We start from the raw sequence: 9349 nt of genomic DNA, 5'->3' as shown, positions 1-9349 counted from the left end.
ATGAACAGTAGAAAAGCTTTCTGTAAAAATTCCCCAAAGTCGGGCAAATGTGGAATTAAGAAGGAGTGTGTGTGTGTGTGTGTATCAATTACATATAATACTTATGTTTGCCAAATATTTTCTGCCTGATGGCTTGCTGAATCAATAAGGATTATTGTAATTGACATTTTTATTGTTTTTATGTGAATATTGCTAAGTACTTAGAAACAACCTAAAGCCTCAGATTTGAATTTCTCTTGTGTGTCTATCTATTATTGCTGGAGAATCAGCAACTGTTTTCACAGTGCCAAAATAAACTTTGAACAAACTCCATTATCATTAATTCAGAATTTAATCCTTTTAGCTACTACACATTGAGCATTTCCCATTTTCCAGGTGCTCTGATATGAATAATGTAAACAACAACAAAAGCTCATTGCTACTGCAGTTACTGAGCTCTTATAATGTGCCAAGTGCTTCACAATTGTATTCTCACACTAACCCTATAAGACTAGTTTTCTTATCCTCACTTCACCATGAGGAAACAGTGGTATGTCTGGTTTGAAGGCCTATATTTCATTACCAGTTCTGCTATTTGTTTTACACATCCCAAACTAGTTAGAATTTTAGACATAATATTAGATTGGTGCAAAAGTAACTGTGGGTTTTTCCATTAAAAATAACGTAACAGTTGTGTTGTGCCTATGAAACAGGAAATTTTCCCTCACCCCTTCCCACGACTCACGGAAGCGGTGGCTTGTTTACTCAGTCCGCAGCTCTCAACCCCTTGCAGGAAGGGGAGCACGCAGAGTGGGTGGAGGGGCCGGGATGAGTCGCTTCTGGGCGCCGGCAGTAGCAGAACTCTGTGCAGGCCCTCGGCAGCATCGGGGCGGGGGAGTACCCGCAACCCCCGACCCCCACAGGGTGTGTGTTACAGTGTGCTCTTTTAGCTTTGCCATCCATGGATGGCTTAAGTATTTAACAACTCAATATGGCAGCCCTCTGTATCCCGAGCTCTTGTCTGGTATCCAGGAAGATTTAGGTTGCATGAACAAATTGAAGGTCGTAAATGTGGTGGATTTTATTGCCAATGGAAGTGGCTCTCAGTGGGATGGAGAGCTGGAAAGCGGGTCTTCCCCTGGAGTTCAGCCATCCTGAGCCAAACTCTTCTCCGAGGTCCTGCAGTCAAGCCGTCTCTCTGAAGTCAGGCTAATTCTCGCCGATTGAGCTGCTGCTTTTCTCTCCTTCTCTGCCACTTCACTGCCAGCGGAGCCTGGGGTTTTTATGCGTACAAGATTGGGGGTGGGGTGGGCCAGGGTGGTTTTGGAAAAAGCAACATTCAAGTGGGAAAACAGAGATGTAAAGTTCTCACTTTGGGCCATGGGTCCAGGCTTGAGGGTGGGGCCCTCGCTGGGCACTACCCTCTTCTAATCAGTATTTCCCTGCCTTCTGTCTGTATCACCTATATATTGTATTTGTTTTCCTAAAAGTAAAGTGGCCATAATTATAATTTTTCTCTTATCCATTACTGCCTAGCAACTGAGGAGTCAAAGGGCAAGCAGAATCAATGATGGACTCTCGGTGGCTCCAACATGCACCCTTAGGCATCGTGCCACTGAGGATGGTATCCCTACAGGTTTTGGCTTTGTCCTTCTTCCTTAAATATGCTATAGAGGAGGGATGTAATTAATAAGCCTTGAAGAATCAATCTAACAAAATCCTTTAGGAGAACTCTGATTTTGGGGGGCATTTACCTAAGTCATCAACTTCATCTTTCCTTGTAGACTTTAATGTGTTTGCTGTGGCTTCACATGAATTTGGCCATGCCTTGGGCCTCCATCACTCCAATGCCCCTGAGGCTCTGATGTACCCCATTCTACAACCACCCTAGCAAGAGAAAATGATGCTCTCTGAGGATGATGTCAAAGGCATCTAGATTCTCTATGCTTTGCTTAAGTTTGTTTTTCTTCTTTTTCTAGAAGTATTCATTTGCCTTGCTAATTCCCTAAAAGAGGTTTACCCAGTCTGTGTGCTGTGAAACTCCAGTATGACAAGAAGCAACCTGACAATTGTTCCAGGTTCAAATAACTGAAGAGAATCACTGCAAGCTCCACCTCTCTTATATTCTCAGGATGTCATGAAGCTCTCAGAAGTCCCCCAGGAAAGAGACTCCCTCATGGTTTTTAAATCCAGTATCTCCCAAACTTACTTGATCACAGAAATTTCCCATCCTTCCTTGAAATATGGTCTGAAGTCTTTTTCTTCTTACGTTTCATTTAGACATTATAACTAGAATGCTAATGATTATTAATCAGAGACAGCTTGAAGCAAATCAAGAGGCTATGTTGGGGTCACTATTTTCTTACTTTTAGGTCCAAGACAGAGATCATTCAACAGTCACATTCCAGAAAAATGTGATCCAGACTTTATACTTGATACCATCACACAGTTACGAGGGGAAAAGTTATCTTTAGGACGCGGATGTCTAATTTTGGACCTAATACTGTATGCTCCAGCACAATTTGTCCATTCCCGGAAAGGAAGCTTGTTTTCACCCTGTTCCTTTGTGCTGTGCTCATTTTGCCTAGACTAACGCCTTTCTCCAAGACATTTGCGTGGCTGGACCTTTCTTCTCCTTCAGGTCCCAGTCTTAAATATTTCTCATTAGAGAGGCCCTCTTTGACATTTGATTGAAAGTGTTCACCCTCCTCACCCTGGCTCCAATCGCTCTACAGAATCATTTAACTTTATGTTCTTAATGACACCTACAACTCTCCCAAAATTGCCTTTTTCAATGTCTCTTTTATCTTCTTTCTAAGACGTAAGAGTCTTTGTTTAGACTGATCACTCTATATCCCCTGTGCTTATAGCAGTGCCCAGTGGGATGGGCCTAGAGCATTCCCCCTCCAGACAGCTGCATAGCTCACCCCTTCACCTCCCTCAGGTCTTTACTCAAATATCACTTCCTCATATATATATATATATAACTTCCTCATATATATATATATATGAGGCCTCCCTGGCCTCCATATATAAATTGCAACATTTCCCTGACCACCCTGATCTTCCTACTCCCTCTCCTCTTTCTTACTCTAGTTTTCTCCTTAGGAAAATACTATGTATTTCTCTAGTAATTGTATCTCTCCCTCCTTGCTAGAGTGTTAGCCTCATGATAACCAGGATCTTGATGTGGTTTGCTCTCTGCTGTATCCTCAGTGCCTACAACAGTTCTAGGCATATGGTTGGCTCTTAATAAATATTCACTGGATGAAAGAATGGATGAAAGGCCACTCAGCCTGTTAAGTGATGGAGTCTGAAATTGAACCATGTCTCTCCGACCCAAGGCTGTGCATTCTTTCACTATGTTAAGCACTGCCCCACAGATGCTTATTCAGGCCTGGTGCTGTGGATCTTCCAGACCCCAGCAGACTTCTCCTGATGATGGTGCAAGTATTCCTATATTTTGGCTTTTCTTGTGCCAAATTTAATAGACGTTAAGAAAATTTTAAAAAAGAGTTTTGCTCTTGCAGACTTCTATGAGATGATCTTGCATCTCTAATTGATACAATCTAATTACATAATCTTGCTTTATAAAGATTAGATTTTTCTGGTCTGACCTTTTCCAGTTCCCTGAAGAGGCGATATTGCTAATCCATTTATTTTGGGCTGATTTCCCCAACCACATTGATGTCGTTTATGAAGATCCTATGAAAGATTTACATTCCTCTTCAGAGGTGAATGTCTTCTACTTCTGTTGGGAAAGGAGGGCTTCTGTCAGGATGTATGCAGGCTTTTCCACATCTGTCGGAGTATACTGCTCCTGCTAGTCTCAAGTTTGCTGGATATATGGAAGCCCTGCAGCCCCAACTATGTTCTCCATCACAGGGTGACTTTCGTCATGTCTGGGATTCCATCATTAGACATTTAGTTCTTTGAAGCTTGGAGGCTTGTTATCCTTTCAACAATTACAAATACGGCCAGGTGTGGTGGCTCACATCTGTAATCCCAGCACTTTGGGAGGTCGAGGCAGGCGGATTGCTTTAGCTCAGGAATTTGAGACCAGCCTGAGCAATATGGAGAAACTCCATCTCTACAAGAATTTAAAAAAAAATTAGCTGGGTGTGGTGGCATGCACCTGTGGTCCCAGATATTCAGGGGGCTGAGGTAGGAGGATTGCATGAACCCAGGAAGCAAAGGTTCTAGGGAGCCAAGATCGTGCCACTGCACTCCAACCTGGGTGAAAGAGTGAGACCTTGTCTCAAAATAATAATAACTACAAATATTTGCAAGAAGAACAAGGCCGATTTTAAAGTTTTAAAGTTTGGTTGGTGGTACAGTAGTGAGGTTAAGACAGCTAAGTCTAATGTTCTGAGATAATAGAGGGCAGGACAGGAGACAGTGATGACATAGAGATGAATTATCAAGGTGAGAGGAGAGAGATGAAAATTGATTGAAAGATACCAGAGAAGAATATGTCATTCCTTGCACCAGAATGTCAGCTTTGCAAGAGCAGGAATTTTCGTCTGTTTTGGTTAGAAACACTTATCTCTAGAACCAAGAACAGTTTCTGGCAGTGAATGAGTGAGCTAATGAATGAACGAATAAATGAATGAATATAATAACCCTTTTCACAGGAGCCATGTAGTGAGTTTAGCTCTTTACCTGCATCACCTCATGAAAGCCTTCATGTGATCCTTCCTTGACAGAGGAGGAAGGGAAGGTTTGCGAAAATGAAACAAACTGCCCAAAGTCAGAGAGCTCATAAATGGCAGAGTTGGGATTTTGTCTGGTGCATCTGACTCCAAGGCCTGGCCTGTGCTCTTAATCCCTACGTGGCTCCATTGGTTTATTTGAGGGCTGGATCACTGGAGAGGTAAAAGAAACAAACATCCATCCATACTTCAAAATATTTCTTTGTAATTTAGAGTTAGTTTATGATGTTTCTTGCCTTATACATGTTAAGATAGACTATAGGCTAAATATATCAATAAATCAACTTTAAGGAGAGGTGAGTGTATGTATGTGTGTGTGTGTGTGTGTGTGTGTGAGAGAGAGAGAGAGAGAGAGACAGTCCCTGACATTTTATAGATGAGTACCCTATTTTTAAGAGAAAAAAATGAATTTCTTGGATTTCTTTTCTTTTTCCCCCCAACCTTTTTTTTTTTTTTTTCCAGATGGAGTATCTCTGTCGCCCAGGCTGGAGTGCAGTGGTGTGATCTCGGCTCACTGCAACCCTCTGTCTCCTGGGTTCAAGCAATTCTCCTACCTCAGCCTCCCGAGTAGCTGGGATTACAGGCACCTGCCACCACGACCAACTAATTTTTGCATTTTTAGTAGAGACGGGGTTTCACCACATTGGCCAGGCTGGTCTAGAACTCCTGACCTCAGGTGATCTGCCTGCTTCGGCCTCCCAAAGTGCTAAGAAAACAGGCATGAGTCACTGTGCCCCTGCCCCTTTTACTTAGCTTTTTAGCAATGCAATTATAACCTTTACCTTCTCTCCACCAGGCACAGCAAGGTTATCTAACAATGTGTTTACTTAGAAGTTCCACAGAAGAAACCTTGAAGCAAATCAGGTCTCTGGAACTCTCTTCCACCAGGAGATTGCTTCAGTTTACAGCTTACCTCTGCCTGCGATGGCTCCAGCCAGACCACCCAATAGATACGACACCCGAAGCGAGTCACAAAGCAAGTCATGTAGACCCCACACCTCATTGTTTCCTCCCCTACATGCCATTCATGTCAAACCCTCCTTTTAAAAGCCCCTGTCTTCTGCCTGAAGACTGAGGTGCTGCCCTCAAGGCAGGAGCCTATACTACCTCCCCTCAGCTAGCTCTGAAATATGGTCACTTTCTTTCTACCAGGCCTTGCTCCTTTTAATTGGACTCTGCAAGCAGTGAGTGACTGGACTTGCATTCCATTACAACATGATGGTTCAGCTTATGATTTTTTGACTTTACAATGGTGCAAAAGATATATGCATTGAGTAGAAACTGTACTTCAAATTTTGAATTTTGATTCAAAATTCTTTATAATAACTTTATTATAAAATGGGCTTTGTGTTAGATGATCTTGCCCAATTTTAGGCTAATGTAAGTGTTCCGTGCACATTTAAGGTAGTCTGAGTTAAGTAATGATATTTGGTAGGTCAGTTGAATCAAGCATTTTTGACTTATGATATTTTCAATTTATGATGGGTTTATTTGGATGTAACTCCATTGTAAGATAAGGAATATGTATACACACACACATGCTATATATATGTGTATGTAGTGTGTGTGTGTGTGTATGGAGGCAGATTATCTCAAAAATCTTGAGATGTTACATAATTTTTTTCTTCTGAGAAAAGTTTTTATTTCCCAAACATTATGTAATAACATTACATTCTGTTTTTGTGTATTAATTTTTATCAGATAATCTGCTTTTTAAAAAATATGTAATGGCTTCCACTTTAGTGAATTAAGCTAACAAGGTGAGACTAAGTTGTTTAAAAATAGACCTTTGCCTCATTGTTTAAACATTAGGAATCTTTAAATGTAAAAAAATTGCTTGTTGTTAAAACCACTAAAGCATTTCTCCATTTTCCTAACTTGTTTTTATTTCTATTATTCACTACCAAGCAATCTAGATTTTTCCTTTTTCAAAGACATTTGTGAAGGGTTGGGCTAGAATGTGTGTTCTATTCCCAGTTGTTTTCTCTTAGAGTATTTGGTTAAATCTGGCCAAGGTGGACATTCAGTAACCACTCTTTTTTAACCAAACACACACAAAAAATAAAATTCTTTAGGAGGGGAGCCCAGGAAATTAGGACTTGACTTTCAGATGTTATACTCCAGTAAGAACCAAAAATAATTTATTTTACTTCTTGTAAATTCTTTTAGTAACTTTTGTGGATCAACCCAGTATGAGTATGGCATCTCTGAAGAGCATATCATTCAAATGTTAAAAGTAAATGACCTCCTAAGTTACCCAACCTTTGCTTTGTAGCTACAGCATGTAAAATTAGCTCTTCTTTGTTTTGTTCCACACCTGTGGATGATGCCATGACTGCACAAAAGTAGTGTTTAAATTCAAATTTAGAAGAAATTTAGCTTTCCTTTTTTTTTTTTTTTTTTAATGGCGCCTCCCTGTCTGCCCTAGGCTGTCCTCAAACTTCACCCCTGGGCTCAAGCAATCCTCCAACCTCAGCCTCCTGAGTAGCTGGGACTATAGACATGCCCTATGCCAGCTAGTTCTCCTTTTTAAGACCATGTAAGCCCAGCTCGTGAGATTATGAAAAAAAAAAGAGAAATCGGAAGGTAGAACAAAGCAACCATCAGAGAGTGTCTACAAAAAATTATTACTTCGTGCATTTGCAGAGTCAAATCACTTACATTTTAGAAAAATAAACACACCGCTAAGTGCCATCGACAATGAGTTTTTACTATACTCTAAACTGAAGCCAAAATCTTGATCTTAATCGTTCTTTTACTTAAAGATTTTTCATAATTTTAATCTAACACACATGGCCAATTGTTCATGTTATTCCTAGTCTGGGACCCCTCTGTGCTTTAGTATCTGGCTGTTCATAGACATTTTTTGTTCCCGTTTGGGTGACATTTTGAACTTGAAAACTGATGATGACCTATGTTTTAAAAAGTCCCAAATTGCTAATGTCTGAATCAGCAGTGAATACATAATTCTAATTTAGTCCAGTTTTGTTTGTTCATTCTACAGGTTTTCAAATTTCCCAGTGATTTGGTAGACTTGTTAGAACCATTTTTAAATACCAGCTCAGCCCTATTGTGTTAAAGATGACATCTGAAACCACAAATCATTTCACAGTGGTAACCAGAAGCCTTGACTTTAACAATTAACAACCTGATATAAGGACTTGCGTTGACAAGCAGTTTGCCAACACATTATGATGTGATGACACATCCCTATCACCATCTAAAAACACTTTTCCCTGAACAATATTCTATAAATGAGCAGTCTGATTATTTTCTTAATGAATTAATGTTTATTTTAATCTTTGGAGGAATTTTTATTTATTTCTACTTAAGAAAACTACAGAACATATAATAGTATGTTCTCATTAACCTTTCTGTGTTTTTTCTTTTGCGCTGATCATGTTCTTAAATGGAATGAGAAACTAGTAAAATACTAAAGTTGTTTGATAATAAACTTTATATTTAAATTTGAAAAATAGTGGCATGTATTTATTTTCATTTGTTATTAAAAATGTTTTTTTTTTAATGGGGGAGGTAATATTGTAATGATCCTCAGAAAAAGGCCCTCATTTTAGCCTTCATTTCATTTCCATAGACACTAGCATGGTATCCTATATGGTTGATGCTCAATTAATATATTCATTAAATTGATAGATAAAAAAGCTTCTTTTCTTCTAGTTTGAAGTAGTAACGTTTCTACAAATATGTGAAAATCTATAAGAACAGTTAGCCTATTTGATTCTTTTTCTCCACTTTCAAATGTTTAATAAAATATTATTTGTTTTCCAGCTTCTTAAGCACTTCTTATCTAATGAGATTTTAATATATTATGAAAATTTATTTGTAAAAACAAATGCTTTCTAATAAACTAACTTTTATAAGCTTAGTTGATGAATCAAACTTTTTTGGATAATTTTTCACTTAATCTCAAAATTAAATATTATGATACATGGAAGCAACTTAAAATAAATTATTGCTTTGCATTCCTGATTGAGCACCAATCTAATCTTGAACTCACTGGAAACAATCTATTTGAAAGGGTATATTTGGCTGTATTTTGTTTGGATAAAGGCATATAGTAAATTTCCCTCAAATGATCACGTACATGTTGTAGGCTTTTCTGATTTTTCGCTAAGGCACTGGCTACTCTAGATTATAGGATTTTACTCATATGTTAGGATACCCATTTTGTACTCACCCTAAAGGTGTATTCGTGCTCCTTCTCTTTGTCTTACTATATTCCTGACCTGAGCAGCAATTTCTTTCTGACTCTTAGTCACTCAAATTAACCTGCATTTCCAATCATTTATTTAAAGAAGTCCAATAAATCCAAAGATCATGGCCTATATTGCTCTACCCGTTTACTTCTGCAGGGGACCAAAGATGGCACTTTGATTTCACGGTACTGAATGTGTGATGTTCTGAAAGGAATAATAGGGTAGAGGCCCCTAGGACTATTTTCCTGATGGTTGGACCAAGATTACTTCTATTATTCAAACTTAAAAATTGAGAAACTTGAAATTGGCCTACTGCAGCCCTAGTTTTCTTGGGCACTCCCTGAGGTGTAGGAACCAAAGAGCTCAGCTTTTAAGAAAATATCTGAGAATGGAAAGGGTGGAGGTCATAATTAGACAGGGACGGTGGTCAAGAACATTGAG

This window comes from Gorilla gorilla, chromosome 9 (assembly GCF_029281585.2).
Source record: "Gorilla gorilla gorilla isolate KB3781 chromosome 9, NHGRI_mGorGor1-v2.1_pri, whole genome shotgun sequence".
Classification (NCBI taxonomy): Eukaryota; Metazoa; Chordata; class Mammalia; order Primates; family Hominidae; genus Gorilla; species Gorilla gorilla.
The sequence above is the reverse complement of the archived record's forward strand: the minus strand, read 5'-3'. Positions refer to the sequence as shown.